We start from the raw sequence: 8,249 nt of genomic DNA on the forward strand, positions 1-8,249 counted from the left end.
TCTTGCAAGTCATCCTTTGACCTTCAAATGCGTGCTATGGTTAGTGGACAGGCATCTCTCTCTCTCTCTCTCTCTCTCTCTCTCTCTCTCTCTCTCTCTCTCTCTCACACACACACACACACACACACACACACACACACTAAATGGATAAATGTAATTAAATAAAAAATAAACAATAAATTCTGGCAAGGATATGGACAAAAGGGAACCCTTATACTAGGCAATTCTGGCGGGAATATAAACTATCCCATCCTCTATGGTAATCAAGATGGTGGTTTCTCAAAAAGCTAACACTAGATCTTCTGTATAACCCTTTATACCACTCTAGGGTATTTACCTAAGGACTCCATGTCCACAAAGCACAGAACACTGTTCATAATGGCTAGTTATAGAACCAGCCTAGGTGTCCAGTAATGAAGGAATGGATAAAGAAAATGTGTTTTGCATACTCAATGGGGTTTGTTTTAGCCATAAAACAGAATGACATCATGCTATTCTCAGCATGGTGAGTACAACTGGAGATGATTGTATTAAGTTAATGAAGTCAGTCTCAGAAGGACAAATACCATATATGTGTGCTCTCCTTTGTGGTTCACAGACATGTACAGATACATAAAATCACATATGTACATAAGACATGAAAGCGAAAGTGAAACTTGAAGACAAAGGGGATGAATGAGAAAAGGTGAGTAAAGGGAGGGTAGGGTGATATGATAAGGCATAGGTTCAACCTATAATATACTGACATGAAAATTTAAATAATGAATTTAGTAATTGGTGAGATTGAGGAGGAAGCATGAAAGCCCACCTAAAGAAATTCACCTCTGCCGGGCGGTGGTGGCACACGCCTTTAATCCCATCACTCGGGAGGCAGAGCCAGGCGGATCTCTGTGAGTTCAAGGCCAGCCTGGACTACCAAGTGAGTCCCAGAAAAGGCGCAAAGCTACACAGAGAAACCCTGTCTCGAAAAACCAAAAAAAAAAAAAGAAATTCACCTTTGTTTTAGAGAGAGTGATGAAAAGAGAATAAGTAGAGAGCTGAATTTTGTAGTGGCAGTCAGTATGTGCATGCCCAGTATCATGGCTATCCTTTAGTCCTTTAGTTCTATGACTGAGCTTTGAGACCATGAGACACATATGTCATTTATTTATATTGGGTGCTATGGTTGTTTGGATGAGAATGGGCCCTATAGGGGCATATGTTTGAATGTCTGGTCCCCAGCTGGTGGAACTACTTAGGAAGGATTAGAAGGTGTGGTCTTGATGAAGGAGGTATGTCACTGGGTGTGGGCTTTGAGGTTTCAAAAATCATACACCATTCCCAGGTAACTCTCTCTTTTTCTGCCTCGTGTTTGTGGATCAGATGTAAATTCTCAGCTACTGCTCCAGCCTCTTACCTGCCAGCCTGCCTGCTGCCATGCTCCCCACCATAATGGTCATGGACACTAACCCTCTGGAACCATAGCCCCAAATTAAATGCTTTATTTTATAAGTTATCATGGTCATGGTGTCTTAGCATAACAGTAGAAAAGTAACTAAGACTTTATGATGTGAAAATGGGTCTCAAAGCATATGAAACCAACATGGGATGAGTCTGGGCTAATTTGGAAATCATTTTGAATGCTGAAGTATGATGTTCTTGCACTGAAAAAGAAATGTGTTCTGAAATGTGATATCTGTTTAAGAAGCCAGGCAGGAGTGACAGCACACACCTTTAATCCTAGCACCTAGAGCACTGAGGCAAGAGAATTACAAGTTCAACGCTAATGTGGTTGTATAGTGAAACCTTGTTTTTAAAAATCATTAACATAGCCACGTGGCGGTGGTGCACGCCTTTAATTCCAGCACTCAGGAGGCAGAGGCAGGTGGATCTCTGTGAACTCAAGGCCAGCCTGGTCTATAGAGTGAGTTCCAGAACAGCCAGGGCTCAAAAAAAACAATAAATAAATAAATTACATATAAAATATATCATTAACATCATTGTCATCATCAAATAAAATAAAAAAATACAATTTAAATAAATTTCATTCCAATCAACCACTGCTCATCTATTGTCCAATGAGAGTTTAGATTTAATTTATCTTTCTGAAGGTAAACAATTTGAAGTGTTTGAAACAGGCCTCTAGCCTAAACTATCCTCTAAGTCCTTGTGCCGTAGAGGGTGACCTTCAACTCTGCATTCCAGACAGACACCGAACTCATGGGGCCCCACTCTGAGCTCTGACATCAACTATTTTTACAGACTTTTTTTTTCTTTCCTCCCAAATTTTGCTGCACTATTTTTAAATTAAATTTTAATTTATTTTTCAAATGCTTGAATATAATCAGATTACATATTACAAATGGATATTTATGAAATATCTACAAACATGTTTTTATACATTCAAGAAAAAACAATTATCTGTAACTACTTCCTGAAAGCAGCACACTCTAGTTACCCAATATAGACAAAACATGAAATTCTAAAAATTATGAGCTAATTTTACCCAGGAACAAAGATACAGACATCCAGGTTAACAATAACCAGTGCATTGTGAGCACAATGAGTTTACTCTAAGAACATGTGGGCTTACCTTAAGGAACTCTATGCACTAAATCTCAATCCTAATTCCTCACAACAGAACAGACAGGATTACCTCAATGGCCACAGAACATCACTGAAGACAACACCTATTTATAATAAAACAAAGCATTGAAAGAGATGAGAGAGATTTCTTATTTGAAAATACTCCTTTCAAAATGAAGAACAAGACTGCCGTCATTCCTATCCTGTTAAAAGGGGGCGTAATAGTTACTCTTCTGACGCTGTAATAAAACACCATGAACAAGCCGGGCGGTGGTGGCACACGCCTTTAATCCCAGCACTCGGGAGGCAGAGCCAGGCGGATCTCTGTGAGTTCGAGGCCAGCCTGGGCTACCAAGTGAGTCCCAGGAAAGGCGCAAAGCTACACAGAGAAACCCTGTCTCGAAAACCAAAAAAAAAAAAAAAAAAAAAAAAAAAACACCATGAACAAAAGCATGTGATAGAAGAAAGAGTTTATTTTGTCTTAGGATTCCAAAGCAGAAGTCCATAATGACAGAAAAGACATGGTAACAGGACTGGGAAGTTGAGAAATCATATCTCAATTGGAAACAGAAAGCATAGAGAGTAAATTGGGGGAGGGATGTGGCTATGAACTCTCAAAGCCTGCCCCCACCGACTTGTTACCTCCAGCTCTAATTCTTGAAGGTTCAGCAACCTCCTCAGACAGTACCAACGACCAGGGACCAAGATTTCAAATACACGAGCCTAAAGGGGCATGTCTCATTCTACCGCCACAGGAAGTCTTAGCTCCTGATAGGAGACAAAACACCAATGATACAAACCACCTTAATAGATAAGGACTGGAAAGGAAGAAACAAAACATTCCACATCTGCAGGTGATCAGATTAGCTATATGAAGAACATCTGTAAATTATGTAAATAATAAGAAAACCAGCTATTAGTTACATAGTTAATATGTCAAGGCTAATATGTCAGCAGAAAGCATGGGGGATTTAAAAATACCACTTGCTGAGGCAATAAAAAAGACAGTAAGTTACCTGTGCATCACTTTTACAACATGACTCCAGAATGCTTTTCTCCCACTAGGGGATGGGGTCAGCATCCTTCCCTTGTATCTAAGCAGCTTGTGACGGCTTCCACCAATAGAACACAGCTGAGCTGTCCTCACATGACTTCCACAGCTGAGAAACAAAAACCCAGAATCCAATTCCCATGGCACACACTCTGTTCTCCTGGATACCTGCTTTCACTGTCCTGGCTTGTAGGCCATTTTCCCTCAGAATCTGAGCACTATGTTATCAGGAGCTCAAATTTTATCGTAGCAAGTAAGGCCTCTGGGAGATGTTCTGGTTCATATCTAGCTGTGCACATACCCCACCCCAACACATGGTCATATGACTAATCCAACTTATAAATTCTCCTCAGTTGGGTCTTCTGGGAACTCCAGCCCCAGGCACTGTTAACATCTGATTTACCTTGTGTGAACAAAATCAAGAATCAACTCTTGTGCTGAGGAGATGGCCAGCATTAAAGCATTTGCTGCATGGGCATCAGGTCCTGAATTTGGATCTTCAGAGCTCATGTCAAAATCCAGATGTGCCAGCACTCTCCTGTAATCCCGCTGCTGGACGAGGTACAGACAGAAGGACCCTAAGGCTTGTTAGCCAATCAGTCTAGCCAGCTGGTGAGCTCCAGGTTTAGTGGGAGAGAGGTGGAAGGGCTGGAGAGAAGGCTTAGCAGTTAAGAGTGCTTGCTGCTCTTGTAGAAAACCCAGAGTTTTGTTCCCAGCACCCACTACAGTTTACAACAGCCCATTATTTCAGAGCCAAAGGACACCCTTTTCTGACCCCCCCAAGCACCTGTGCCAAGAAACATACACACTTTATAACTTTGAATCTTAGAAAAGTAAGATGAAAAGAATTGAGAAAGATACTAACACCAAGTTTTTGTCTCCACTAGCGCCCACACCTTGGCAGACATGCACACACATAATAAATGAATAAATAAATTTAAAAGGAAGTAACCCCCATCTGAACTAACCCCACCTGTAAGACTCTAATGAATGATAACTATTACCTAAAGTATTAATTTTGCAAATGTGTTGTAAAATACCTACAAGATAAGGTAATATAGTATAAGATACCCATGAGGTAAGATTTTCATAGAGAAATTGCAAACCTTCATTTAAAAAACAAAAATAAAAATGTAGGTTTTGCGGAGATGGTGTAGTGGGCAAACTGCTTGCTAAGAAAGCAGAAGAACCTGATGTCCAATCCGCAGCACCCAAAGGAAAAGGAGAGCACACTGCATGCATGTCTGTCACCCAGAACTGTGGAAGATGGAGACAGAAACACTGCCGGGGCTTGCTGACTGACTGTCAGGGAGAAGCTAGGCTGTCTCAAGGAAACAAGGCGGAGAGTGATAGAATGGGCTTCTGTGTACTTACAGTACAACACACACACACACACACACACACACGCACACGCACACGCACACACACATGCACACTTGTGCACACATGCATACATTTGTGCACACCATGCACACACGTGCACTCATGTATGTGCACATGCATGTGCATACACATGCACACTCAAATAATCACACATGCATGTGCATACACGTGTACACACATACACACGCCCAAGTAATTAGGTAAATAACCTTAGAGAAGAGCTAAATAAAAGGAAATATACAACGATGTTTGGAGCTGGAACAAAGCTTCCTGGAGCAAAGACCAGCAAGTGTTTGAATAAGCACCTTGGCAATGAATTAAATCTCCTCCTGGAAATCAACCTGTCAAGCCTGCTCTGGAAACCAGCTGTGAAGTCAGCTCAGGACGGCTTTCCATTGGGTAAAGAAGCATCTTTTGAACATGGTGGACCTCAAATCAATGCTACTTTGTCAGAGAAAGTAATGAAAATAAGAAAAGAAGATACAAACTATGTCGTTTGCTTTTTAACTTAAGAATCATTTTTACTTAGATGGTGTTTACCAAAAAAAAAAAAAATTAAGGAATAAACAGTCACCTAGTTTACTTTACATTAATAAAAATTTGTCAGGATTGTCCAATAGGCTTCCTTCCCTGATTCCATTGTCCCTAGAAGCTGTGAGCCTCTAGCTACATGAAGTCACTCCAGGCTGCCACATAGCACCCCTGGCCTCATAACAGCGGCACTTGCTGCAGATGTCAGAGAATGAGAAGGTAACTGGAGTCTCCCCAGACCTCACATGCACCTTCTGGGACAGCGCCTTGGACAGTTACTGTGGTCAGCCCCCACTTTCCTTGGGGAAAGCATAGTTTTAGAGAATAGTAAGATGGTATTTCACTTCAGGGGTGCTGTAGGACCTGAGGGCTAACCCCACATTCCCAGGTTCTGAACACATGGAAGCGAGGGCCAGACTGCACTTCCATCAAGGCGATGACCTCACAGACGATAGAAATGCAACCAGCACGTGGACCTGTGGGGTAAAGAAGTGTGCAGGATCAAAAATACTCGAGGCTGATTTAAGTACCATGTTTCAGACAACAGTCAAGAAGGCATGCAGGCCAGAGGCTACGGAGATTGCTCAGTGGGTCAGTACTCACTGTGCACCTTGCAAATAGGAGGACCTGAGCTGGATCCCAGAATCCATGTTAAAAACAAAACAGAAACAGAAACAAACAAAACAAAACCTGCGGGTGTGGTAGCCTGCATTTGTAATCACAGAGCTGGGGAAATGGAGGCAGCTGGGTCCTTGGATATGGTTGGAAAGTTCCAGGCCAATGAGAGACCCTGTCTCAAAACACAAGGTGGACGGTACCTGAAGAACACCACAAGAGGTTGTCCTCCGGCATCCACACACATCCACACACAAGACACATGCAGTCAAATAAAGACTCACATCACATCAACACTCCAACTGAAAAACCCAAAACTATAAATATTCAGTGCAGGAAAGAATGTGTTTGCAAGAACAAACCTACAGTGATGGTTACGAGAGGCAAAGGTAAGAATAATCTATGCCTTCTCGTGCCTTCTCCTGCCCATTGCCTTGAACCATAAACTGTAAAATGTAACCGTGGTGAGTCCCGCCACAGACGAACTCCACACACTGAGCAAATCATCCACACCTTCGGCCAGGACTCATGGTAAATCTGAAGTGGAGAAATGGGTGTGAATGGCAGCTTCAGTCAGTGTGATACATACACAGACAGACAGACATCCTCTTCCAGAGCAGAGATGAACCGCGGTGCTCAGAGAAAGCGGGTCACATGCAGGCTTCCCAGATGCTGGTGGCTACTGATGCCTTAGAAACGTTTCTCTTTCATGAGAAAACAAAGCACAAGTGTATTTGTGTTCTTGTGGCCTTTCTCCACAGAAAACCCTACCGTTCAGTTACATGAGACAAAAGGACTCCGGCTTTTTATCTGACAGAGTCTTCCATTTTCGTTACAGGAAATAACTGAACACGGTGCCATGCAGCTTCACCGCAGAGGCCCAGCGGTCACAGCTCCACAGATTATCCACAAGCAGCTGTGAGAAGCACAGGCTTTCCCTAGAAAGAGGCAGGGAGTGCTACTCAGAAACCACAGGCAGCCTTCCCCAGTTCTCCTGTGATTTTTTTTTTTTTTTTTTTTTTTTTAAGAACCACTTGGTCTGTAAAATGTTGAATTTGTTTGCAGGAAAGGTAAACACTGCCAAAACCAACAAGTTCCTTCCTTGGGAGGCAGGGGGCTGTAAGGCAAATTGGTCTTCAGATTGAGACAGTGGGGACAATTTACCCTGGAGCAGCACTAAGCACCCCCTTGGCCCTACCCCTTCCCCAGAACTGCATTAGACAGATGATAAATCTTGGCTGGAGGGATTCTGAATTGTGTACTCAAGGGGTAGGGGAAATTAAAATTGATCCCTTCTATAAATACTTTAGGCAAAGTGGTGTGCGTGTGTGTGTGTGTGTGTGTGTGTGTGTGTGTGTGTGTGAGAGAGAGAGAGAGAGAGAGAGAGAGAGAGAGAGAGAGAGAGAGAGAGAGAGAGGAGAGAGAGAATAAGTAGGCAGAGAGGCTTGGTGACTGGGTTAAATGGCCCAACAACACTAGGTGACATGCTCTTTGTGACTTGCTGTGACTTTTAGACCTGGAGAAGATACTTCCCTGGGTGAAGGGCCAGACACCCAGCCCCCAGCAACATGTTCTGGAAGAACATATGCTAAAGAGTCTCCAAGGAGCCTAAAGGCCCAGGCTGACTAACGAAAACAGGAGAAACCAGCTAAGTTTGAATCGCACACAAACAACAAGTGATTGTTTAGTGTAAGCATGTCCTAATTATTACATGTACCCTGGCTATACAAAAAGGCTATTCACTGTTTATCTGGAATTCAAATGTAACTTTACCTTCTCCATTTTTACTAGCTAAATCTGGCAAGCTTGCTTGTCATTCATATTAACTAGATGGATGTTTTTTATGCCGCTAAATGCTAAGTCACACCAAACACATATTGAATAAATACAAGCAATGTCTCTGTATAGAGTCGAAAAGATTAAGCACTATTTATGAGATGAAATGCCAGCAGCATACTCTAAGAAGGTAACTGTATAGCTTACTTCAAGGAGTTGGACTTCCCGGAGGTCACATCCAGGAGAGTTTTGCAAATCACCACACCCAGGACACAGTCAGGCCAGCAAAACTTGGGGTGTTCACTCTTTGCAGTCACCCCATTCAATC

At 42.5% G+C, this 8,249-nt stretch overlaps 1 long non-coding RNA gene across 1 annotated transcript; it reads left to right on the forward strand.

Moving 5' to 3' along the window:
- Positions 1 to 586: 586 nt before the first annotated feature.
- Positions 587 to 7,447, forward strand: LOC131910577 (uncharacterized). The gene is made up of 2 exons (XR_009379167.1): positions 587 to 685; positions 6,984 to 7,447. It is a non-coding gene; the product is annotated as an uncharacterized LOC131910577 (long non-coding RNA).
- The last annotated feature ends 802 nt before the right edge of the window (positions 7,448 to 8,249 follow it).

Source organism: Peromyscus eremicus, chromosome 5 (genome assembly GCF_949786415.1).
Source record: "Peromyscus eremicus chromosome 5, PerEre_H2_v1, whole genome shotgun sequence".
Classification (NCBI taxonomy): domain Eukaryota; kingdom Metazoa; phylum Chordata; class Mammalia; order Rodentia; family Cricetidae; genus Peromyscus; species Peromyscus eremicus.